At 43.4% G+C, this 25,689-nt stretch overlaps 1 protein-coding gene across 9 annotated transcripts in view; it reads right to left on the reverse strand.

Annotated features, from left to right (window-relative positions):
- Nucleotides 1-25,689, reverse strand: part of si:ch211-285f17.1 (sickle tail protein) — a 587,788-nt gene that overhangs the window by 257,062 nt on the left and 305,037 nt on the right. The window contains exon 1 of one of the 9 annotated variants that reach the window (XM_041184088.1): nt 15,460-15,475. The exons of 7 other annotated variants lie outside the window; for them this stretch is intronic. The gene's annotated coding sequence lies outside the window, so the exon portion shown is untranslated. Of the gene's footprint in view, nt 1-8,488; nt 8,507-15,459; nt 15,476-25,689 lie in introns of those variants that run through there. One more of the 9 variants, XM_041184086.1, reaches the window with a different exon arrangement.

Consider the following 25,689-nt stretch of genomic DNA (forward strand, 5'->3'; position numbering starts at 1 on the left):
TAACTACCACCATGCTTCTAAAATCAATAGTGAAAGGAGCCTCTTGTTGGGGGGGCACAGTTGCTGCATGTGATTGTGATCAGTGGGAGGGTGAAGATGCAGGTCAACTCAGATGACAACTCAAAGAGAACCCCAGCAGACAACACTGAAAATGCTCGGGACATTGGGAAGGTTGTAATGGAGGAAGACGCTGCGTGCTTGGGAGAATGCCTGCACAAGGCTCCAAAAGGCCCTGCCACACATACACTTCTATCTCCAGAATCACTTGTGATCTGGCTGCCTGCAGCTGAACTGCTGGTGAGGGGAAGCGGGGTGCAAAGGAGTGGGGGATGCAGTGGGAGGACTTGCAAAGCCTGTCAATGAAGCTGAAAGACAACATTGCACATTATTCAGTGAAAGTGAATATGTTTTCAGAATATAAAGTGACAAAACGTGTTCACCCGTGCAACCAACTTGTGAAGATTTCTATGCCTACCACTTCTTCTAGGTGCTGCCCTGACATCCGCAGCAGAGGTAGAGACAGCCTGTGCAATGGTTGGCCCTGTTGTTTCTGATGACTTCAGCATGGGTCCACTGGAGAGCCAAGGCCTTGAGGGCCCCAGCTTACTATGGCTGTCCCTCTGCTGTGACAGAGGATGAGGTTGTGGGGGGTCACAGGCAAAAGAGACTCAAAAGGAGAGGACAGCCTCTGAGATCCCTGAGTGGATGACCCAGGGGTGTCCAGTTGCCGCTCTTCCTCCCTTCAGATGCCCAAGGGCTCCAGCCTCACACTTTGAAGGGAAGGGACACCTGGAGGGAAGTCGATATGCCCCACTTCCCTCTCACATTGCTACTGCAGGAACTCACCCATAGCGAGGTGTGCATGCACTTTCGTGTTCTGCTGGACCAGGGTCTCCATGGCACTGCCATTCTCCCAATGGAAACCTCTATATGCGCACATGTGGGCACCACTTCAGAGAGCAGGTGGACACACTATCTGAATTGCATGCCACTCTGTTGAGGGCTTCCAACAGATTTGCATGATGTTCCCCCACGTTCTGCTGACTCTCCATGGAACGTTGGAATGCTGAATCCAGAGTTTCATCATCTGTCTTAGACCTCACAGATGCGTCTTCCCAGCAGTCCTCTGTGTGCCAGGAGTTCAGCTGAACATGCCTCCTCCTGCTGCAGACACATGTCCATGCAGTGACCACCAGATTGTGAACCCCAGCCTGCTCTAGATCTAGCTCCCACCGAGGTGTGTGTCTCTGTGCTGGTGGAGGGAGTGGGTAAGCGCTGTGACAGGTCTTCCAGGCTGCTAACTTCCAGCTCTTCAATGGAGGAGGTGACCCCTTGGCTGGTGGTGAGGATGTGGATGGAGCTGAGGGACTGGCTGGCTGAGAGTGTCCATTGCTTGGCAGAGCTCCTTGTTAACCAAAGTAGAGATAATTAGTGCATGGCAGCAGAGCCAAAAGCAGGAGAGAGAACACTCACAATTGTGTTGTGAGGGGGATGATGTGATGCAGGACCCTCATGTGGGTGTTCGCCGACAATCTCACCATCATTGCAGGCATGGTCCACATCCTCATCAGTCAGTGCCATGGCTCGCTCCTCAAAGTGAGTGAGGGGCCTAATGTGGGCCACTCCAAAAACTCCCCCCCACCCCACCCCCACCCCCGGTCTGGGACCTCTCCCTGCTGCTGTAAGCCAGCTTCTCCTGCATGAAAACAGATGAAGTGTGAGCAGGACACATGACACTGCATGGAATTTTAGTGTCATGACCGGAGCCATGGATGGGACAAGGACATGAGCTCCAGCGGTTATGAGCCTGATGGAGATGTGAGGGTACGTGTGAAAATTAGTGGTATTGTCCCTTGAGATGTGAGATCCCTGTGAATGTGTGATGGGTTTGTGAGTGTGAGAGTTGAGAGTGATGAGAAGAGTGACTTACCCTGGCAGAACGGATGAGACCATTCATCCTTTTCCTGCACTGGATGGCTGTCCTCTTTTGCAGGGCATTGGCACTGACCACCACTGCCACCACCTCCCAAGCTGGATTGGTGACCTTGCTTGCTGGTCTTTGCCCGGAGGAGAGATAGAGGACATCGCGGCCGGCCTCCACTGTGTCCAGTAGACACTTCAGGGAGGTGTCGCTAAATCTGGGGGCAGCATGTTTCCTCCCTTTGGCAGCCATCCAGTTCCGAGTAGCTTCCCATCCCTTGAAGAGTGCTAGCTCTTTGCAGGGGCAGCCTTTAAATATGGCACCCGGTTTACTGAAGGCCTGATGTGGTGGTGGAGTGGGCGAATCAGAGGATGGTTCATCAGCAACCTGGCATGTTTCCCAGGAATGCGCAATTAATGGGGCCGGAATGGGATGACACTGCGCGGAAACCTGCCATTGTGGCTGGCAGGCAAAACGTCCTTTTTCCTGCCCACTACCACACTTAGAGCGGAGTCATCCCAGATTTGCACTAAGAGTCTCCTAAATCAGACACACAAACTGAATTAAAACAGAGATGGAATTTCAGCACTGTATGTGCTTTCAATTGCTGCTGCTAGAATCACAGCTTTTGCAATTACTGCAACAATTTGCTAACAACAACAAGGAGAGATTTTTTAAAAAGTGAAAGTGCATCCAAAAGACTCAGATAGAGAGAACAGGCAGAGAGAGAGCAGGGACAGAAAAAACGAATGAAAGAATGGTGGAAATGCTGCAGCCTGAGCAGTACCATACTTCAAGCATGTTAGATAACCACAGCTACAACAAGTGAGTTCCCTGACTGATGTGTAGAGAGACTGATGTGTATAGAATTATGTGATTCAGAAAACTAATATCCACTGAAGGGAGGAGAGAGGAATGCACATCATTCCTCTACATATACAGATTTTACTTCATACTGACTCAATATTAATATGAGCAAACATAGGAGATCATTGGTCCCATTAGGACTGTGCTTTTGACAGACTATGTACAATGTATTCTATCAATAACTCTACTTAATCTCCTGAGGGAAGGTTCTGTATAAATACTTGCTAATCCTCCTAAGGTAATCAGACAAACTCCAAACTCTTTATCCAGCCTCATATCTCCACTACTCAATCTTGGCCTGTGACCTTAATGAACATTTCCTCTTATCTTCCAAACTCCATACTCCAACCCGCACACCTACCTCTGCTGCAGCATTAGATATTAATCTCACTGATTTCACCTCAGTGGAAAGCATAGGCAATTTTTTCAGTTCTACATAGATAGAATTAATGTGACATCTAGATTAGCTAATTTCATGCAGATCTGATGTAAGGACTACAAATGCTAGCTTCTTTACGTGTAATCAAAAGATTTATTTACACATGGTCCTCAAGTCTCTGAATATTAAGTACGTTTCTTGAATTTCCTGACATCCGATGTGTAGATGGAACCAAGAATAACAAGAAGCCAAAAACAAGATAAGACAATTATTTTAACTAGGCTCTGTGATTGATCAGCACCAAACATAAGCAGCCGTTCTTGGTCCAAAAATTCCCAAACCCACTACAGATGTCAAAAACAAAATAGAAAGTAAGCTATCTGGCAATTTCCAATTACCTTCTGGCAGTTTACCAATGGCACTGGCTGAAGCCAAGTAGCAGGTAATCTGTTTGCCCACTCCAATAAAGTCCCCAAAATGCCTACTGGGGTTAAGGGCGGGGGAGGTGGTGTGGGGTGGGCATACAAAAATGAGACTTGCGGAGTAGAGCAACAGACTTCAGCAAATTTGTTCTAATTTATCAACAGCTCCTTCTGTAGCAGTTGGAATAACTACAATGCAGGAGGAATGCTGAACTGTCAGAAGTGTTATCCCACAAAGTTGTCAGACTGGCTAAGGTGGTTACACTTAGCAAGTTTTGGGTCCAAGCTTCAGTCCAAGATTTCAACATACGACTTACGCTGATGCTGAAGAACATAAGAAGTAGCAGCAGCAGACCATTTGGCTCCTCGAGCCTGCTCCTCTATTCAATAAGATCATGGTTAATCTGTTCATAGTCTCAACCTCACTTTCCTGCCATCCCTCCATAACTTCAACTCTCTAGTAGATCAAAAATCTGTCAAGCACTTCAGTGCAGTACGGAGGGTGTGCTGCATTGTTGGAATTGTCTTTCAAACTAGATAAATGTACTGACTGTATTGTAGCCAAATTCACTAGATAGTAGGAAAGCAAGTTGTGAGGGGGATACAAAGAGTCTACAAAGGGATATAAATAGGTGAATTGAGAAGGAAAATGTAAAGATATTCACTTTGGCAGGAAGAATAGAAAAGCAGAATATTATTTAAATGGGGAAAGACTGCAGAATCCTGCAAAACAGAGAGACCTGGGTGTCCTTGCATATAAATCACAGAAAGTTAGCATGCAGGTACAGCAAGTAAGGCAAATGAAATAAAGGCAAAATACTGCAGATGCTGGAAATCTGACATAAAAATAGAAAGTGCTGGAAAAACTCAGCAGGTCTGACAGCATCTGTGGGGAGGGAAACAGAGTTAATCTTTCAAGTCCATGTGACTCTTTTTCAAAGCTGGAGAAGAGTTCTGCTCTGAAGAAGAGTCATATGGACTTGAACCGTTAACTCTGTTTCTCTCTCCACAGATGCTGTCAGACCTGCTGAGTTTTTCCAGCATTTTCTGCTTTATTAAAGCAAATGGAATGTTGGCCTTTATTCATGAGGGATGGAATTTAAAAATAGGGAAATCTTGCTACAACTGGACAGGGCATTGGTGAGGCCAAACCTGAGTACTATTACAATTTTGGTCACCTTACTTAACAAGGGAGATACCTACATTGGAAGCAATCCAGAGAAGGTTCACTAGGCTGATTCCTGGGATGAGGGATTTATCTTATGAGGAAACGTTGAACAGGTTAGGCCTATATCCATTGGGCTTTAGAAGAGATGATCTTATTGAAACATATATGACAGGGTCGACGATGAGAGGGTGTTTCCCTCATGAGGAATCTAAAACTAGGGGGCACAGATTCAACAAATGGGGTCTCCCATTTAAGACGGAGCTGAGGAGGAATTTCTTCTCTCAGCAGGTTGTTAGTGTTTAGAATTCTCTTCCCCAACAAACAGTGGAAGCTAAGTCATTGAATCTGTCCAAGGCTGGGCTAACCAGATTGTTGATTGACAAAGGAGTTGAGGGTTATGGGAGTGTGGCAGGCGGGAATTTGGAAATAAGGCCACACCTGTCATGTTGAGTGGCAGAGCAGGCTTGAGGGGCTGAACAGCCTATTCCTGCTTTTATTTCTTATGTTCTTATGTTAAATTAAGACCCCAGCTACTTGGTCAAGTGGCCAAAAGGATCCGACAGCATAATCTGAAAATAAAACAGAGTTCTTTCAGTTTCACTTTACAACCTTCTGCACTTAACATCAAGTTCAACAATTAGGGTCAAAACCATTACTCCCATTTTTTCAGATAGTAGATGCTGGTAATCATGCTGCTGCTGTCGTTTACAGCTCCTCTGGATTCATCCTTTGTTCCTGTATTTGTCCAAATACCACCCTCTTTTGCCTTGCGCATCTTCCCTTTTGTCATTTAATCTCTCCTGTTTCCACCCTATCACTAACCTTCTCTTTTGTTCTTTCCCCTCCTCCTCCCTTTCACTACTTCTGTACTTTCTTAAAACCTGCCACATCTCCAACTTTTCCAGTTCTGACAAAAGATCTCCAACTTGAAATGTTGAGCGGAATCTTCTGCTCTCATCGGTGGTGGAGCTAGGAGGAGGAAAGGACAACAAAATTAGGCAGGATGGTGGCATACCAAAACTTGGCCACTTTCCCAGCTCCACCCAAATTAAGTTCTGGATGGGGAGGCCCATGGTCGAACTTCCCACCTGCCCCCTATTGGGGCTCTCAAATGGGCAATTAATGACCATTTAAGGGCTTCATTCCACCGGCACTGGAATTAACCCACTGGCTGACAGGCCAATCGCCATTTGGTGTGCACAGCAAATAAAACCATGCTGCCAGCTTGTCACCTGCTGGGGCAGTGGTCCCTCAATCAAAGGCACTCAGTGCCTGACCTGAAGGGCTGGACCTCGGGAAGGGGTAGGTGCTGCTGAGAGCCGCCTCAATGCCCTTGCTGCCAACCTCCCTGCACCCCTCTTCCTTTGACCCCCATGCCATGAAACGCTCCCCCCCGCCAACATTACCTCGTGGCCTGGGTCACTCCATGATCCTGGGACTCAGAGTGCCTGTTCCTCCAGTACCAACCAGGGCTCTTCCAGAGGCACTGTTGAGCACAAAAGCTATCTGCAGCTCTTGATAGACAAGACTTCCATCCCTGGGATCTTGATTCCAGGGGATGGCCGGCTGCTGGCCTTGTCACTGCCTGATTGGCTTGAGGTTCAGCAGACCATCCCAAAAAGAGGCAGCTGGCAGGCCAGATCCCCAATGCCTCAACAAGATTCTGTCCGTTAATTCTGTTTCTTTTTCCGCATATGGTGCCCGACCTTCCGAGAATTCCTAAAATTTTCTGTTCATATTTCAAATTTCCAGCATCTGCAGTTTTTTTGCCATAGAATTATCCCAGTGTCTTGGCCAACATTTATTCATTAACTCAAGGAAGATGACCAGTTAATCTAGTTATTCGCTGCTTTGGGACTATGCACAATTTGGATGCTACCTTTACCCCCACATAACAACAGTGACTACACCTCAAAAGTGCTGGGTGCAATTCACTCCACATAATATCAATAAACAGCTGAAGGCACTGGATGCTGCAAAGGCTATGGGCCCTGATAATATTCCGGCAATAGTACTGAAGACTTGTGCTCCAGAACTTGCTATGCCTCTAGCCAAGCTGTTCCAGTACAGCTACAACACTGGCACCAACCTGGCTGTGTGGAAAATTGCCCAGGTGTGTTCTGTTCACAAAAATCAGGACAAATCCAACCCGGCCAATTACCGCCCCATCAGTTTACCCTCGATCATCAGTAAAGTGATGGAAGAGGTCACCAATAGTGCTATCAAGTGGCACTTGTTTAGCAATAACCTGCTCACTGACACTCAGTTTGGGTTCAACCAGGGCCACTCAGCTCCTGACCTCATTACAGCCTTGGTTCAATAATGGACAAAAGTGCTGAATCCCAGAGGTGATGTGAGAGTGACTGCCTTTGACATCAAGGCAGAATTTAACCGACTGTGGCATCAAGGAGCCAATGGGAATCGGGAAATATTCTCAGCTGGTTGAAGTCATACCTAGCACAAAGGAAAATGGTTGTGGTTGTTGGAGGTCAATCATCTGTTCCAGGGCATCAATGCAGGTGTTCGTCAGGGTAGTGTCCTTGGCTCAACCATCTTTAGCTGCTTCATCAATGACCTTCCTTCCATCATAAGGTCAGAAGTGGGGATGTTCACTGATGATTGCACCATGTTCAGCACCATTCGTGACTCTTCAGACACTGAAGCAATCTATGTCCAAATGCAGAGAGATCTGGACAATATCCAGGCTTGGGCTAACAAGTGACAAGTGATATTCATGCCACACAAGTGCCAGGCAATGATCACTTCCAACAAGACAGAATCTAACCATCGCCCTTTAAATTTAAATGGCATTACCATCACTGAATTCCCCACTATCAACATCCTGGGAGTTACCATTGACCAGAAACTGAACTGGGCTAGCTGTATAAATACTGTGGCTACAAGGGCAGATCAGAGGCTAGGAATGCTACAATGAGTAACTCACCTCCTGACTCCCCAAAGCCTGTCCACCATCTACAAGGCACAAGTCAGGAGTGTGATAGAATACTCCCCACTTGCCTGGATGAGTGCAGTTCCCACAACACTCAAGAAGCTTGACACCATCCAGCCCGCTTGATTGGCGCCCCTTCCAGAAACATTCACTCCCTCCACCATCGACGAACAATGGCAGCAGCATGCACCATCCACAAGATGCACTGCAGAAACTCACCAAGACTCCTTAGGTAACACCTTCCAAACCCATGACCATTACCATCTGGAAGGACAAGGACAGCAGACACATGGGAACACCACCACCTGGAAGTTCCCCTCCAAGCAACTCACCATCCTGACTTGGAAATATATCACCTTTCCTTCACTGCCTCTGAGTCAAAATCCTGGAACTCTCCCCTAATAGCATTGCTGGTGCACCTACACCACAGTGACTGCAGTGGTTCAAGAAGGCAGTTCACCACCACCTTCTCAAGGGCAATAAGGGATGGGCAATAAATGCTGGCCTAACAAGTGACACCCACATCCCGTAAATGAATTTTTAAAAAGTGCATTAGAACATCCTGAGAATGTGAAAGGCATTATATAAATGCAACTTTTTATCCCTTATCGTACCAAAGTGTAAACAAGTTTTTGTACAATTAGGACAGTATCAATGACATAAGTGGAAAGTGCATCTGTTCAGGAACTAATGCAGCAGACATAACAGTAGAGCTAATATTGAAGAATCATTTAAGTTTGCCGCACAGAGATGATCAGTTAGACTATCACACCTACTGTACCTTTGCTTGGTTAACCCAAAATTAATCCACTATCCTGCCTCTCCCCATATCTTTCTCTGCCTCCAATGTTAATCCACTTCTCCATTAAAACATGGAACGATCTCTGCCTCTTCAAGCTAGTAGAGCATAGGATAGTTTCAAGCTGTCACTTGCTCAGCGGGCAGCTAAACTTGAAAAGATTCCAGTTATTGAAATCTAAGTAGCCCGCCTTGCTCAATTAAATCTTTTGCAATTTGTTAATGAGCTGTTAAGTTTATTGTTGAGCAACTGAAATGTTCTTATTCCCCTAGTAGAGTTTTATACAAATAAGCCTCAATGTTAAACTTCACCTGGCTGGATCAGGGTGCACAAGGGGTTAAAATCATCCAAATCCATTTACTGGCACGGTAGCATTTTATTTCCACTGACTTTGAGGTGCAGGTAGACAGGGGCCTAATCTTAATGTTAAATTTGTGACCTGTTGATGTCATCAGCATGCCAATGGCGTTTTAACTTCGAGATTTGGGAGGCCCACCTGCCAAACCATGGCAGCAGTGGCTAGAAAGAAGCTACAATGGGCCAGGAGGAGCAGGAGGACTACCCAATGTCCTCTCTAAATTATTTTTTGGCATGCCTGCCTGTCTATTTCAATACACGACAGCTTTGAATATCCTTATGCAGCTCCCGCGCAGAAGCTTAAAAGGGGCAATTTTGTGGGTAGTGTGCATGCTGCTTTCCTGATGCCGCCAGTCTGCAAAAGCACACAGCTTAGCGGTAGCATCGGTGCTATCCTGGGCCATGCAAGAAATCCCGGGGCCTCCATCACAAGCCACAGACTTGCTTCTCCCTCCCTGGGCCACCATCAGTTGCCAAATCCCATGTCTAGCATCAACCTTATGCATAGAACCATTCTCTTGGGTCCTCCAGCTCCCAACACAATTTCTGCTTCCACTTGCCAGTCCTGACGTTACTTCTAATGATATTTGGGGTGGTGGAGGTGGGAGGCGGGAACACTGAGCTCAATATTTAAATAAGGCCTGGGAATGAAAATAGCTTGGGCCTCACACTGATCTCCTGTAGTGGCTCTTTCCTGCCTGTCAGAACATGTTCCTAGTTAAAATCAAGCCCATTGTCCTTTGTTCTTATTTAGTACGATAAATTTGCTTTCTCTAACAAAAGTAGAACATATTCCTGGCTCCAGCGTTACTAATTAAAAATGAAGTTAATTAAGTCTAGTTCTTACCGTGTAATTATACTGCTTAGGAGGATGGGAGGAAGCAATGGGTGGTGATTTAGCAGTCTGTAAAGTTAATATCTAACACAAAAATACTTGTGTTTACATAAACACCATTAATTAAAAGACTAATAATTATAAAATAGATTTGGTTCTCAGAACACTATTGAGCGTACCTTGTAATTATAAAAATAAAAGTGTCAAAGGGGATATGGCACTCAATATTTGAGACTGACATGGTGCCCTAATACTTGCAATGTTGCTAATATGGATATGGAGTAGCTATGTTTATATTAGACCATACCTAACATGACACGATAAATATATAACTCTTATCAGCTGGACTAATCTGGCCTCATAGGTAGTATATGGCATCCAAGCAAACGGAGCATTTGAACAGAGCTCCACTGGACATACCCTTGTTTTCTACAGTTCAGAATGTTGTGAGTTGAGGCCCCACTCCAGAACTTGAGAATACAATCTAAGCAGACACTGCAATATATGTTGGGGTGCTGCTCCTACATTGCTGGAGATGCTGTCGTTCAGATGAAACACTAAACCTGGGCCTCATCAATCCAATGGAACTATTCAAAGAGGAGCAGGGAGTCACTCAAGCAATATTAGCAACAATAGTTCTATGACAACTTGCATTTATATAGCACCATTAGCATAGAAACGACATCCCAAGGCACTTCATAGGAGATTTTATGATGGGGGCGATCAAAGGAGGGAATTCCAAAGCATGGAAACCAGCTGAAGGCATGGTTTCAAATGTTGGGGTGAGAAGAGGGGAGATGTACAAGAGCCCTGAATGACAGGAATGGATAGTTTGAAGGCGGGGGAGAGGGCTGTGGTGGAAAGAAGTTGTACACCATGCTGCTGCAACCATCATGACGTGAGGCAGGCTCAATAGACCAACTGGTCTTTTCTTGCCCGTCAATTTTGCATGTTGCGCTAGGGATGGAAAATTGACACCTGAACCTTTCGCAAACCAGAAGCCTATAAGTTAGCAAGGATAAGGGTGATGAGAGTGCAAGATTTGGTGCAGGGTGCAATACAGGCAACAGAGTTTAGGATGGGATGAGGTTAACAGAGGATAAAGATGGCTAATGGCTAAGCTTTGAGCGACCACTGGAATACTTGATATTGGAGGTGGTAAAGTATGGATGAACATTTCAGTGGCTAAATAGGGGATGTTATACAGGAGAATAAGCTGTCTATAGAATGGAGAGGAAATGGGGTTAGAAGCTTGGTTCAAAGTCAAAAAGGATGCTAAGGTTGTGAATATTCTGAATGAACAAGAGTTGCTGGTCAAGGATGGGGATGGAATCAAATGGTGAGAGTATAAGTTTATAGTGTGTTGAAGAACATTGCTTCAGTTTTCCCAACCTTTAATTTTTAAAATTTTTATTTGTTCTTGGGATATGGGCATCGCTGGTTAGGCAGCATTTATTGCCCACCCCTAATGCCCTTGCTCAGGGGGCATTTAATTGGATGCAATTGCAGTTGATCCAGGACTGGATGTCAGACAAGCAGTCAGACAACACAGATGCAATGGAAGGGTCAAGAGAGGTGGCAGAGAAGTAGAATAAAAAAAGAAAATGCTGAAAATACTCAGCAGGTCAGGAATCTGTTCTGATGAAAGGTCATCGACCGGAAATGTTTCTCCCTCTACAAGTGCTTCCAGATTTGCTGAGTAATCCCAGCATTTTCTGACTTTATTTTAGATTGCCTGCATCTACAATATTTTGCTTTTGTGGTAGTGAGGTAGAACTGATTATCACGAGCATAAATGGATCTAGGCAAGAGGAGCGGTTAAGATTGCATCAATAGTACATCATGGAGAGTCCAGAGATAATCGTAGCGAGCAGAAAGAGAAGCCATTGCTGGAGGAGTCTTGGCTCTGCTTGGATGGTTAAAAATCAAATCAAGCAAGGGCAGCCTCACTGACCTGGAAATGGAGCAGAGGGGAATGTGGTGTGGTTAATCATGCCAAATGCTGCAAGAGGGCAAGTTGTGATAGTGAATGATGATCACAGTCACAGAGGTTGTTATTTGCTACTTTGATTAAGTACTCAGTGCTCTGGCAGGGGTGGAAACACGTTCCAAGAGATTTCAAGATAAAGTTGAAGAAAAGATACAGTTTTTGGAGAGGAAAGGAAGGTTAGAGATGAAGCGGTAGTTTGCAAGAACAGGGAATTCAAGGGTGCTTTTTTGAACAGGAGCTGATGATGATGGTTTTGAAAGAGAATGGTCAGTACCTTAGAAGAAAGAACCATTTACATTGCCAGCTAGCATCGAGGCCAGGATCAGAGGATGGGTGGTCAGCAGTTTAATAGTTAATGGGACTGCATTGTTATTATGTTATGTATATCAAAAATTAGATGCAACATTAAATCTACTTTAATATAGAAGCATTCAATTTCAGACTGCAGTTAAAATAAATGTTACGCCATAAACTTCATTGCAGTCACTCATACACGCCAGCATTTCACAGTATTAACTTCGGGATTTGGCCTATCAGCCAAACCATGGCAGCAGTGGTTAGAAAGAGGTTGCAGTGGACCAGGACAAGCAGGAGTGCTACCCAATGTCCTCTCTAATTTTTTTTGTCATGCTTGCCTACTTCAATGTTGATACCTTTAAATGTTTTTATACAGCTGCTGTGCAGGAGCTTAAAAGGGACAACTTGTGTGGGTTGTCTGCACACTACTTTCCTGACGCTATCTGCCTGTACATGCACAGAGCTTACAGGGAGCATCGGTGCTACCCTGAGCAATGCAAGAAATCCCTGGGACTTGATCGTCAGCCCCAGACTTGCTTCTCCCTCCCAGAGGGTTCAGCAGTTGTTAAATCCCATGTCCCACATCAACTTTACGCATGGAATTATTCTCTTGGGTCCTCTGGTGTCCTCAGCTCCTAACACAATTTTTGTTTCCACTTGCTAGCCCTGACAATAATTGGATTTGGGCGGGGGGGGGGGGGGGGGAGTTTAACACTGTCTTCAATATTTAAATAAGACCTGAGAATGAAAATAGCTTGGGCCTCACACTGACCTCCTGTTGTGGCTCTTTCCTGCCTATCAGAACATGTTCCCTGTTAAAATGAAGCCTATTGTTCTTTCTTATAGTGATAAATTTGTTTTCTCCAACAAAACAGAACATATTCCCAGTTCATATGTCAGTGATAGATGACAGCAAAAAACATTGGTGTGATTGAGGCTTCTCTCCCCTCAACCCTACTCCTATCCAAATCCTGTGGCTACTGGAAATAATTTTAAATGATGTGTGCTGTAAGCAGGAAATCTTGTGAGAACACTGACCCACATTATTCTAAGTTCAGAATTGCTTGCTTTCGCAACTTCACTCAAATTGAAGCTGCAATGCGGAATTGGAAGGGGAAATGGATGAAGAGGAGAAAGAGCATAGCAGATGCTGGGGAAGAGAAAGGGGTTGCAAAAGAGCACCAACATAAACTTGATAGGGGGAATGGGTGGGTGGGGGGGCGCGGTAATGAGAAAATACGAAGCAGCCACTTCCTTATAACCAGAGAGAAAAATCTTTAAATCTCTTGTATCTCAGCCATAGTATAGCTCCCAGTACCCATTTCACAGCAGCATTAGTAGATGCCAAGCACAGGAAATCTGCCCTATAGGTGCAGTTGTTGTATGAGCCAAGAAGGCTAATGGAATGCTATCCTTCATTACAAGAGGAAATGAACATAAAAGGATGTTATGCTTCAGTTATACAGGGCTTTGGTGAGATTGCATCTCGGATCCTATGTGCAGTTTTGGTCTCCTTATTTAAGGAAGGATGTAAATGTACCGGAGGTGGTTCAGAGGAGGTTAACTAGATTGATATTTGGAATGAGCAGGTTGTCTTATGAGAAAAGGTTGGACAGACTAGTTGGCTTGTTTCCACTGGAGTTTAGGAGAGTGAGGAGCGTTTTGATTGAAGTATACAAGATCCTGAATGGCCTTGACAAGGTGGATGTCAAAAGGGTGTTTCCTCTTGTGTGTGAGTTCAGAACTAGGGGCACTGTTTTAAAATTAGGGGTCGCCCTTTTAGGACAGAGATGAGGAGAATTTTTTTCTCTCAAAGGGTTTTGCGACTTTGGAATTCTCTGCCTCAGACAATGGTGGAAGTGGGGTCATTGAATATTTTTAAGGCAGAGATAGATAGATTCTTGTTAGGCAAGGGAATCAAAGGTTATCAGGGGTAAATGCGAATGTGGAAATCGAAACACAAGAAGATCAGCCATGATCTTATTGAATGACGGAGCAGGCTCGAGGGGCCGAGTGGTCTACTCCTGTTCCTATTTCTTACGCTCAAAGGGGAGCCAGGAAATATGGAAAGCAAGAGAAATTTTATTCTCAAATTAAAAGGAAATTTTACTGAATATTAACATTGAACTGGCAGACAGAAATAGATTTCAAGGGTCCATTGTTTACTTTATCAGAAATATTATAAAAAGTGGCCTATCAGTACAACATCAAGAAAACAATCCGGTTCATAATCATGAGTCAAACAAAAGGGCAGAGCCAAATCTTGGAAAAACATACAGAGTAAAACTTAACTCAAATAACCAGTAAATAACAACAAAAAGGATTCACCTTCAGCATTAATGCAAATCAAACATCCGTTTTAACAATTAAGCCTGCCTATTTTAAGAAATCAACTTTAAAATGGATAACTACTGAACAGCATAACTCTTGTGGTCCTAAACATACAAATCACTTAAGTACAAACTTCTGTGGCTTATGCTGTCTATGAGACAAGAGCATACTTGATACAGCCAAAGTAATTAATGAAAAATCAACTCACTGGGTAACTTTGCCTATGTCTCCTCATTCATGTTGATACGGACACACCCAGCAGTGAGAGATTCCTACATGAACTGTAATGTGCACTGGACTATACAAACTAATCAGGAATGTTGTGGCTCATTGCTGACTAAACAGAACACCACCTCTAAAAGGATTCGATTGAATTCTGTCCAGTCAAAGCAACCCTGTGAGAGAAATAATGTGAATATTACAAAAGGGCAACAATGTGCTTGGTATGGAAGATTAGTATACTAGGCAGCCAGCTGTTTGAAAGATACAGTACAGAAACTGGATCAATATCCACTAAATCGCATTGATCTGTTTTTATTAGTTCTCAGTGTAAATATAGATTCAAGCACGGGAAACCAATCCTTGTAAACACACTTTTTCTGACCAGTCTATATGCTTCCGCAAGTGTAATTTCCTGCCACTGAACTGGTTTTACAATTAAGGTCATGATTAATCCAGATAGAGCCAAGACCAGTGGGAATTTAACTGAATCTGGTAAACCCTTGCAGCACTGAAGGGCTTTACTGTGCTCAAAGTTTAATCAAGCCTGTCACGCAACACTCTTTCTAAAAGTAGATTAAAGGGGACAATGTTCCAGAAATTCTAGTTTCTGAAAAAAATAAGGTGGAGGAGCTAACCTAGTGGCAGACTGCCTCTCCACTGCAGTCTTCATTACAAGAGAATTTAAGAACATTCTTGTTTGTACACAGGATGGCAGCCAAACAGCACTTTTCAACCATCTTCCACAGCACTAAATCGGTGAAATGACCATGGTAATCACTTGACTAGTTTAAACTCTCTCGATGTTTACTCTAAACATGCAGCTTTCCCGACCTCCACTATAAGACAATGCTGTCTTTAAAAGCCATTCTGGAATAAACAGGACAGCAAATTAATTGCAAGCCAATTATTGGTGTACAGTACATATACAAACCAGATATTCAGGCATCTTTCACTTATATATATATAGGATGGCTACATTTTAGCCACGTGTTACTTTTTCAATACTGTGAAAGTTTCTGGGTAACACTTCTAAAGTAATGGTACTGAATGAATTAAATGGGCTGCAATTATAATTTAATTTCTATAACCACTATACTGCTTGTAGGAATGCTGCAGAGATAATTGACTGCCCATGTTCTGAAGTTACAAGTCATTGAGACAGTAAGATTTGAACATTTTTAAGGTTTGTATGCATCTATTTCTTTTCAAGACTCACTACATGCAAGACAAGTTATTAAAAGAACGTTTTTGCTCAGGCTATGAATTGAAGTTCAATATAAAAACAGGAGTTTTGTTCATATCAGCGGCTCTGCAGCCACCAAGTTTCTGTTCTTGTATGCTTCACAGCAGGGGAGAGAAGCGGGAATTAGAGTGTAATATCCAAGCCACTCCCTTTGACGTGTTTAAACTGCCATTAGTAGAGGGCCTGCCTGACATTTCTGCAGGGGAGAAGAACAAATTGCAAGTGCAAGCCAGGCATTTAAAGTAAATCCAAAGAAAAAAAATGAAGTGTTACATTAATTTTCAGACTTTGTAATTGACGACAAGTTGCACACTCCATCCAGTGATTCAAAACAAATTGTTCCTGAGTTTGCTTTGGATTTGGGAAGCTAATTCACACTAGCACCTCCAGAACCTGATCCAAGTCAGTAGCAATCCGTTAGTGTTGTGATGTCTTGACTCAAGTGCAGGAAAAAATTTGATTGAGCTTGTAGCCATTAAAAATATTTTTAGCACTGGCCCTGCAGCGACAACCAATTGGGACACCAGTTTAAGATACTGATTTCTCTTCTCTTGTTTCCAGTTTGATTTTGCCTTTTGGGTCCTGAGTCCACATTTACACTGTGTTCTAAGATCTGTAGATCTGAAAACATGAGGTGCTGTGGTTCCAGAGTCAGGCCTTCAATCGATTCAATCCAGCAGGAATCTTGGTCTGTAGTAATGTTGAAGGTGACATCTGAATGCATACTGAGGCAAATATTTAAGCCAAAGAATACAAAATCTGAAGTAATGAAGGAGTACTCCAGAAAATTAATTCTTTTAGAGTTGGGGAAAGGACAGTGTATAACAATACTAGAAGTTAACTTAGAAATCTTAATTTACCAAGCAGGGAAAAAAAACTAGACTCAAATGACAACATCCTAATTGCTTCTAATCACAGTGTCTCCCTAGAGTCTTCAATTTTTGACACATCTAGGTTTAAAAAAGATAGGATCCACATGCCATACACAAATAGATTCTTCTTGAAAGCCAAGTGAGTAGCACTTGGGGATCAGTGAAGCTTGCAGTTAATGAATGGTTTATAAACTGCCCTGTGCCGTCAGGTCTGGCTATGTCACATAACTGGTTATGCTTGTCTGTTATTGAGACTAGAAATGCTTACCTTCACTGCATCAGTAAAGCATGGGGATTGGTATCTGACTGAATAGAAGGGGAAAAGTGGAAATTCCTTCCAATGATTCAAGAAGATTCTTGCCTCAAAGCAGCTAATTCCTGTTTAACTTGTTAGATGTGCCAGTTACATTGCCAACAAATATGTATAAGTTACAATTACATATAAATTCATACATCTAGAATTATATCAGACATTGTATTAATTATTTCATATGTCTATTAAACAGGGACGATTTGTCACCAAGGAACATGAACAAGAGCAGGCAAATATTTCTATCATGATGTCGTGCAATAACCTGCTTTGACATGCACTTTAGAGGGGGAAAAAAACATTTGTAAAAGCTTTTTGGCAGACACATATCTTTAATGTGGTCAGAAAGTTTTAAGTCAAATACAGCTGGTTAGTTTGCTTCCCTCAGTATTATGGACACCTGCCCAGGTGCATCCTCCATGTAGCATACAAACTAACCACCATAACATTTCTCTCGGTTCAAATGTTTCAGTTCTGCAGTACAACATACCTGAAGATGGACTGCTGATTTACAAGAACTATAGGGCAAAGTTTGATAAACAGGAGATCTTTCCTAGGGCTAACTTTTGTCATTTGAAAACATCAGCAACACATAAGTTAAAAAACAGTCAACAAAAATATATTTCAATGGGGGAGGGAAGGAACCTAAGATCAGAAAGCTGGCAGCAGAATACAAGAAGAATGAGAACCTCCAGGCTGAGGGCCCCTTGCAAGGTCATCCCAGAGCCAGGCAGGTACACCCTGGTGATCGGAGGGGTGCAGATCCTAGCAGGAGTACCAGAACCTTAGGTGCAGCAATTGTCCTCGTGAGGCCCCTCCATAGGCCATGGATTGACCATAAAAGGGGTCCATACTATCCGGGAAGCCTATAGGGAGCCCACCGTGAACTTTGAAAAACCCTGCCCACAGGTCGGAATCTTCCATTCTGGAGTCTAAGGTCAGAATTTTCCAGTCCCACCAAATTGGGACTTTTGAATGGCTCATCGCATCTGCTATGGCGGGACCCACTACAGAGGGGCCGGGAAATCCCAGCCTAAGTCCTGTGGCAGGCGGGAAAGTTGGCGTGATTCCCACTGCGCAGTAGGACAGCAGAACACGTGCAGTTTCCGCTGTTCAGCTCATTACTTATGCATCCACGAGGAGCACAGTGAATCTCGTGGCTGGATGGGTACAAAGTCGCCAGTCCTGCCGTTACCTTATGGGGTTCAAAGTCCTGGTGTCATATTTAAATGGCACCCAGACAGTCATTCACTCATTGCAGGCCAGGAGCTCTGTATTACTCCTCCAGAGTCTTTGCAGCCACAGCTTGTATTGAAGAAGCTGGCAGATGTGAGCAACCACATCCCTGGATATACTTGGCACCTCCAGCATTGACTTCACTCATTTCTAGAGAAGAACACCACCTGAAATACACTCATGGTCAGGCCAATGCTCATCATTGCAGTGGACCCTGTTCAGAAGCATCTTGACCTTCTTGAGGCCCCGTTGCCTCTTGCTGCTCAGGCCCTTGCTCTTCCTGGCCCTGTGCCAACTTGTGATGAGCCCTCCTTCTCCTCATCTAGTTGATTGCCACATGCAAGAAGCCTTCCTCTGACACTATTCTGCTTGCCTCCACTACCCTTGAGACCCTATAGAGAGACCACTGCCTTGGCAGCATAGAAAGACCAACCACGAGTCCTTGTCAGCCATGACCATTCACCCGGGAGGATGGAGGTTTTGTAGTCTGGAGTGAGCTGCTGTCCACCAGTTGTGCCCCTTGGAGGCATCCACCTCCCTCCCTTCATCACTGCCTCTGGCTGCAGCAGATGGCACGTGGCACAGAATACGCAGCAGCTCCAGACCTTGGCTGGGATTTCGATGTTATGAGGCCCATGAGTCGGCTGCCATATGAGCTTCACCACAGAGACAAGGACACAACTGATAATGGTTGATATCCAGTTGCCTCATAATTAGTCAGCCTTGAATTTCACCCACTTGAAAAGACCCTCCTCCCACTTCGAGGGGTCTCACTGGCTGACTAATTCCGTGGACAAGGTCAGATTTTAAAAATAGTGCACATCACATTCCAAACTCGCTCCACCACTTTCCACCTTCCCCCTGTCACCCAACAACTTTCCCCCTTCACCCAAGACCCACCCAATATCACCATTCCTCTCTCCTCTGTCACCCTGGACCCTATTACGATCCACCTACACATCCCTTCCCTCCTCTCAGAGCCGAAAGCTGTTCACATCCTCATGCCATCCTGACCCTGTCCCCATCTCTTTCTCTGAGCCACCTGTCTAGTCCCCCTTTCTGACCGCCTCCCCCTCCCATGAGACCTTCACCTACGAGACACTCACCCTGGACCTGCCATCCTACCTCACCGCATTCCCCCCTCTGACTGTGACTGTTCCCTCCCATCACCAGTACTCTGAGTTCTCTTCCCAGGACTACACCATTGACACCACCAGCCTCACCCTCTAGGACAATCTCTTCCCCTGCAACCCCTTTACCAGATGCTCTTGTCAACCCCCTTCCCCTGAAGTGGATTATAATCCGAGCCCCTTTTTGGGACTATTCTAGATCAGGCATACTCCTGAGATGATCATCTCACACAGGCACTACAGGCACTTAAATGGGTCTGAGGAACTGATCCAACTCTTCCTGAAGAAAAGGAACCACCAAAGAATATTAGCATCTTCCAGATAGCCTTTTAAAAAAGTTTTAGCTAGATTATTAGCAACCTGGATATTATAAGGGTCCAGGCATCTCTCTTCAACAATGTATATCTCCACTGAAGGATATATGGAAAAAGGTTTGAGTTTGGATACAGAGGCCCAGATGAGTCAATATGCAGGGGTATTTTCTAAATTATATAAAGGTTTATTAAAGAACCAAACATGCAATTCACTTTTGAGGGTAATCGCAACATTGATGGTTCTAGGAAAAGAAAGTATAATTGTGTTTCCAATAGAGAATCCAAGTCTTATTAATGTTACAAAGAGATATTTAAGATATCCATCAATACTTAAAGCAGTTTACCTTAAATCCCTGAGAGGCAGCTACCAAGTCCAGCAACATACCTCTATTCCAATTAAGGGGAGAACTATGATTACTACTGTACAACAGCTATGCTTTTGCCTTGAGAGACACTGCATTGAATCCAACAAATCAAAAATTCCTGCTACGTGGTTCCTTTATTTATACCATAAAAAAGCTGAACCAGCAGAAGCATGTTGAGCACTCATGCTGGACAAAATCCTTTGTTTACATCAACATCCTTAACTTTAGTCAACATTTTCAAACAATCAGGATACTGAGAGGTGCAGATCGTGGTACTACACTCAATTTCCAGGATTCAGTTGTCAAGTTATTTAGGGTCATCCTTAAGGTTATCCATTGTTAGACAGTAGTATCTTACACTTAATGCCTTGCTGAGGTGATGTTCCTGTTTTTCAGCACTGCCTTGTATTAGAGGATATACCATATCCTATGCTACAGGATGTTGTTGTCCTTGAGCACAGAATTATGCCCAGGAATGTTTATAAACTTCTAAATCTTTTTCCAGCAGTTGAACTCTGATTTTAATTTTTAATCCCCATTTCATAGGAGAATCACCCTTATAACTCTGGATTTATAGCTGAATTCCTTCACACCCACCCTTCTCCAGATGGCTCTCCATCTCCTTCCCTGGACACACTACCCCCCCAACTTCCCGCTTAGCCTGCTTTCAGTGTCCAGCTTTGGTGCAGCGTTTACTATCTGCACTTTATTTGAGTGAAGTTATGTAAAGTGTCCAAGAAGACGAAAGCAGCATTCACTGGCCTCAAAGCTTGTGGAAGAGGTGAAGCTCACCAGATGCATGCCACTTATATACAACTGTGAAAATGAACATTCTAAGTGCTCGCTTGCGGGGACCTTAATTTGGAGGGTGAATTTAATTCCGGCGAGGTAGCCTTTTAATGACCATGCTTGAGATGCTAATACGTGTAAATAGGGTTCCCGACATTGTGCATCAGGAAGCGTGGCTCACTTATAACCCGCCTTGAAAGTCGGGAGAACAAAATTCAAACAGGCAGTTTATCCCGCTGTCAGGAAACACATTTTATGCCTCCTGCCAAATTAAGCATCCCTGCCCATCACGATTCCTGTTCCCAGCAGGACCAGAAGATTCTGCCCACAGTTACTGTTATAATGTATGAAAACACAGCACCATCTTGTACATATAGGGATCCCACAAACAGCAATGATAAATTGACCAAAAAATCTATTTTAGTTATGTTGGTTGAGGGGAAAAATCTGCCAAGACATCTCCACAATCACCCAAAAAAGCAAATTTATCTCAGTTTAAGGCCGTATTTGAGAGAGAACACCTCTGACATTGCAGAATTCCCTCAGTACCACACTGACTTGTTAGCCTGCGTTAATGTGCTCAAGTCTCTGGTGTAGGACAATGAACCAACAACCTTCTTAGCAGAACACTGAGCTATGATTGACACTTAAAAAGGATGCTTGAAAATGAACGTTATGCTCTGAACACTGGTTCCAGGATCAGCTAACACATTGGCAAAGCCACGAAGAGGCTTGTAAACACTATATTGTAGCACTGCTTTGTTGGTCAATGCAAGAGTTCTCATTGAATGAGATGGAATGAATGCAGCCTCTATCCACAATATATAATCAAATAACTGCCTCAGAGAATCATTTCAATCCAAATTGTCTTCACACACACAATCAGATGAAGATCAGGTCATATAGTTAAAATCAAATCTTAAATGTTACACATTTAAAACAAGGCAAAAGAAGGTTTAGTGATTCATTTTACAGATAACCATTCTACAGTACTGACATGTTATTGCAAATGTGCTGTGCTTCATTGCTGCTTGGGTCTTTTCTGCTCCCACAATAACCATATCCATTTTACAGATACAGCAAAAATGTCTGTGCGATGAGACAGAAATTTTCAATCTTTGTGATTGGTTTATTTTGACAAGTCTCAGCCTATAAAAAAAAGCACTACACAAGTTGTGTCTTATTGGAGTTTCTGAAAAGCGGGCAAAGCGAATCATTACATAAGGTTTCATATCTGGATTTTTGTTTAACTTCAAGATTAAATAACAATGTAAATCCAGGTAAATAACTATTACATTTTGTCAGCATATTTTCTAATCTTGAAATAGCCTGAGAACCAGCAAATAACTCTAGACTACGTGTAATGACAACATCCCTTATCCAACAGAAACCACTCACAATGAAGGGATTACATTTTCCTGATTTGATTGTCAGCACAATTCAGAAAAAGGGCTACTGAATGTGCTTTGTGCTTGTGCAGAGAATGAAAGACTTGCAGTGTTTTTGAACAGCTAAGCCACCCCACCATTTTAACATGTCGATAATGCAGGCAACAGCTCACTGCTGCTTGTAAAAAAAAATGTTGCAGCTTGAAAAGGCTCAATTCTTCTAATTCAGGGCTTAAGCACCAACAGATTTAAATACAACTCGCCAGTGACCCTAATTTTCACTAATTCATAATTAATGAAGTTTAATAAAAAAATATTCCAGGTGAAATGCCCAACAATTAGGCTTGCCAACTCTGGCTGGACATATTCCAGGAGATGATGGCAAAGTGGCGTGAGCGGGTTCTACAGGTGACATCTCTGGGGAATAAGCAGGAGAAATCGTTTAATGGTGAATTTAAGGTTGAATACAAATAATGAACCTTCCTTTTTTTCCTTGCTGATATTTTTAATTCATTATTTTTTCATTGTATGCTAATACAAGAAACAAATAATTAGGATGCTTCCTGGTGGATGTTTGCTCTGCCTGTTGTATTTTTCCCAAGTATAAGAGCGTGCAGTGTCTTCCTGGGATGTGCTGATGGGTTTATCCTGGGGGACAGTTCTCTGTGCTATTTGATCAACAGCAACGCTTCAGCCTGTTCTTTGAGCTTCCTGACACAGGTCGAAGGTCACCACAGGAGACTTGTCCTCTGCCAGATGACTTGGAGCCTGCAGGGTCACCTGGAGCAATGCATTCTCCATCACCAGCACTTAGTTGGCCTTTTGCCTGGGAAAGGGAGACAAGTCACTGACTACCAGCAGTTTCCTGACAGTTTGAGACTCCAGACAGGAGATGGATTTGTGGACTTTGGAGGAGTGAGAGTTGTCAACCACTCCAGACTGCTGATCTCAATCGCTGACCATGGGTTCTAGGAGATCACCATGCTTCCAAGCTAGCTCCTCCAGGGACAGAGAAGCCGATTGTTCACCCCCCACAGGGAGTCTGTACAGGAACTTGGTTTCGCTGGGATCTCACTTCTGATTAGACGTGCTGCAGTGGATGTGATGTCACCACGTGGCAATGCCCCATGATGACGGGAGTTGTAACTTCTTTTGCCTTATTGATGGTTGCTGATGTCAAATTATGGGATTGATTTGTTTAAAACATTGTTTTAAAATCTCCTGGAATGTTTTCTTTGGCTACTTGGAGATTGGTGCCAATTCCAGTAGATTCCCGGCCATTCCAGGAGAGTTGGCACCCCTACCTACAATTGACATATTACTGCATATTAACTTAAGAAACTTGTTGGATGGGTGGGGTATAAGCAATTATGTATACATTTTTTTAAATTTTCCAAATCTTATTGTGTGCCTGAGGTATATAGCAGGACAAGTTGTTGCTTAGCTTCCACTCTCTGCAACCTAAACTAGTCATTCTTTTCAAATCAACAACTAGGAACTAAGTCTGATTACAGAAAGATCATGTTATAGCTTTGAATCTTTGAAGATCATTTCTCCAATTGTCAGGTCCATCACTGAAATAATCAAAAACAATTTGTTAAATTAGGAGGGGCATATGCTAATGCTCATGCCAATTTACAGCATTATTTTGTTTTATCCATTCATGAGATGTGGGTGTCATTGGCATGGCCACCATTTATTGCCCATCCCTAATTACCCAAGAGAAGGTGATGGTGAGCCATTTTTTTTCTTAAGCATAGTCTATGTGATGCAGGTACACCCAGAGAATGTCCTTAAAACTAGAACTGTAAAGTTAAAGTTAAAATTGAAACATGGTGCCCAAAGAATTGAGGGGTGCAGCATCTCACCTAACAGCTGAGGTGCACTCATCCTGATCCTCTTCACAGACCCTGCCAAAGTTTGACAGGTTAGGAGGGGCCTATTTGCATCCTCCTCTCCCACCGTTCCTACCCCAAATCTGAGGCTGAAAATGCATTTTACCATTTTGTTTTCAAGGCTCTCCAATGCTTTTAAATCCCTTGTTGCCTCTTCTTATGACATTTCTATCCAATGCACTAGCAGGCTCTCTCTCGGCAGCAGGAATTCCATGAAGTTCCTGCCAACAATGTGATATAACTCTTAATCCAGTTTGTGGTAGTACCAAAGTGGCTGACAGAAGTCCTATCCTGCTGTGAAGAGGAATATCTAGTTTTTGATGTCAAACCACGAATGTGAAGTTTCCATGGTTGTCAAAGCCCTTGGATTCAGTTAGTGGGTGTCAACTATAGCTCAAAGATAGTACTTTTGAATCAGAGGTTCATAGGTTCAAGTTCCACCGGCGAAATCTGAGCACGTAATCTAGGCTGACATTCTTAGTGAAGTACTGAGGGAGTACTGCACTGTCAGAGGTGTTGTCTTTCAGGGGACATTAATTCAAGGCTCCATCTCTCTACTCAAATGGGCAATGAAGAGGCAATGGCGTAGTGGTATTGGCTAATATTCCAGAGACCCTGGGGACCTGGGTTCAAACCCCACCATGGCAGATGGTGAATTCAATAAAAAATCTGGAATTAAAAGCCTGATGATGACCATATTGCCGATTGTTGTAAAAATCCATCGGGTTCATTAATGTCCTTTAGCTGGTTTGACCATGTGACTCTGGACCCACAGTACTCTTAAATGCCCTCTGAGGGCAATTAGGGATGGACATTAAATACTGGCCTAGCCAGTGACCATGAACGAATAAAGAAAAGTTGAACAGACTTACCAAACCAACTAATTCAGGTAGATACAATCATGGCTTTCAAAAGAGTTTTTGATAATTATCTGAAGAGAAAAAACTTGCAGGGCTATGGAGAAAAGCAGGGAAGTGGAACCAGGCATGGATATGACAGGTCGAATGCCCTTATTCTATGCTGTAACTATTCTATGGATTACATAATTGGCTGAATCTTATAATTTTGCACTGGGGGCATGGCTAGGTTTGTAAGCATGCTTGATTCAGGAAAATTGAATCTTGAGCCAATGTAAAAGAACATGGAAAACTCAAATTGTGCATTTGGGCACAACTCACATTTAAAATTCTCCAATCATTTGTACTGGTTCACCTGACTCTACTTGGATTGCTCTGATTTTACTGATGTGAATGAGTGGAGAGTCCACCTCAATATATTCAATTGCATACCGAAATCCTACAGCATTGTCAGGTGATAATGCCACCACCAGCATTAATACCCCATAATACAAATTTACACTTGTCAACCACTACAATCACTCTTTCAACAAGTCTTATGCATCATGAAAGGAAAACTTAAACAATTACAAACAATTCTTGTTGAAAGGCATAAAGATTGTTAGGAAAGCATTTTCTTTTATTCCTAATATCATAATAAATATCACTTACATCACAAAAGCTTTGTACTTGCATAGCATCATAAAACACTGCTGTGCCTGATTCTTTCTTTCCCAGGCTAGAGAGCTTGATTGAGATCAACTTGCTAAATC

The sequence above is a fragment of the Carcharodon carcharias genome, chromosome 3 (assembly GCF_017639515.1).
Source record: "Carcharodon carcharias isolate sCarCar2 chromosome 3, sCarCar2.pri, whole genome shotgun sequence".
Taxonomy (NCBI): Eukaryota; Metazoa; Chordata; class Chondrichthyes; order Lamniformes; family Lamnidae; genus Carcharodon; species Carcharodon carcharias.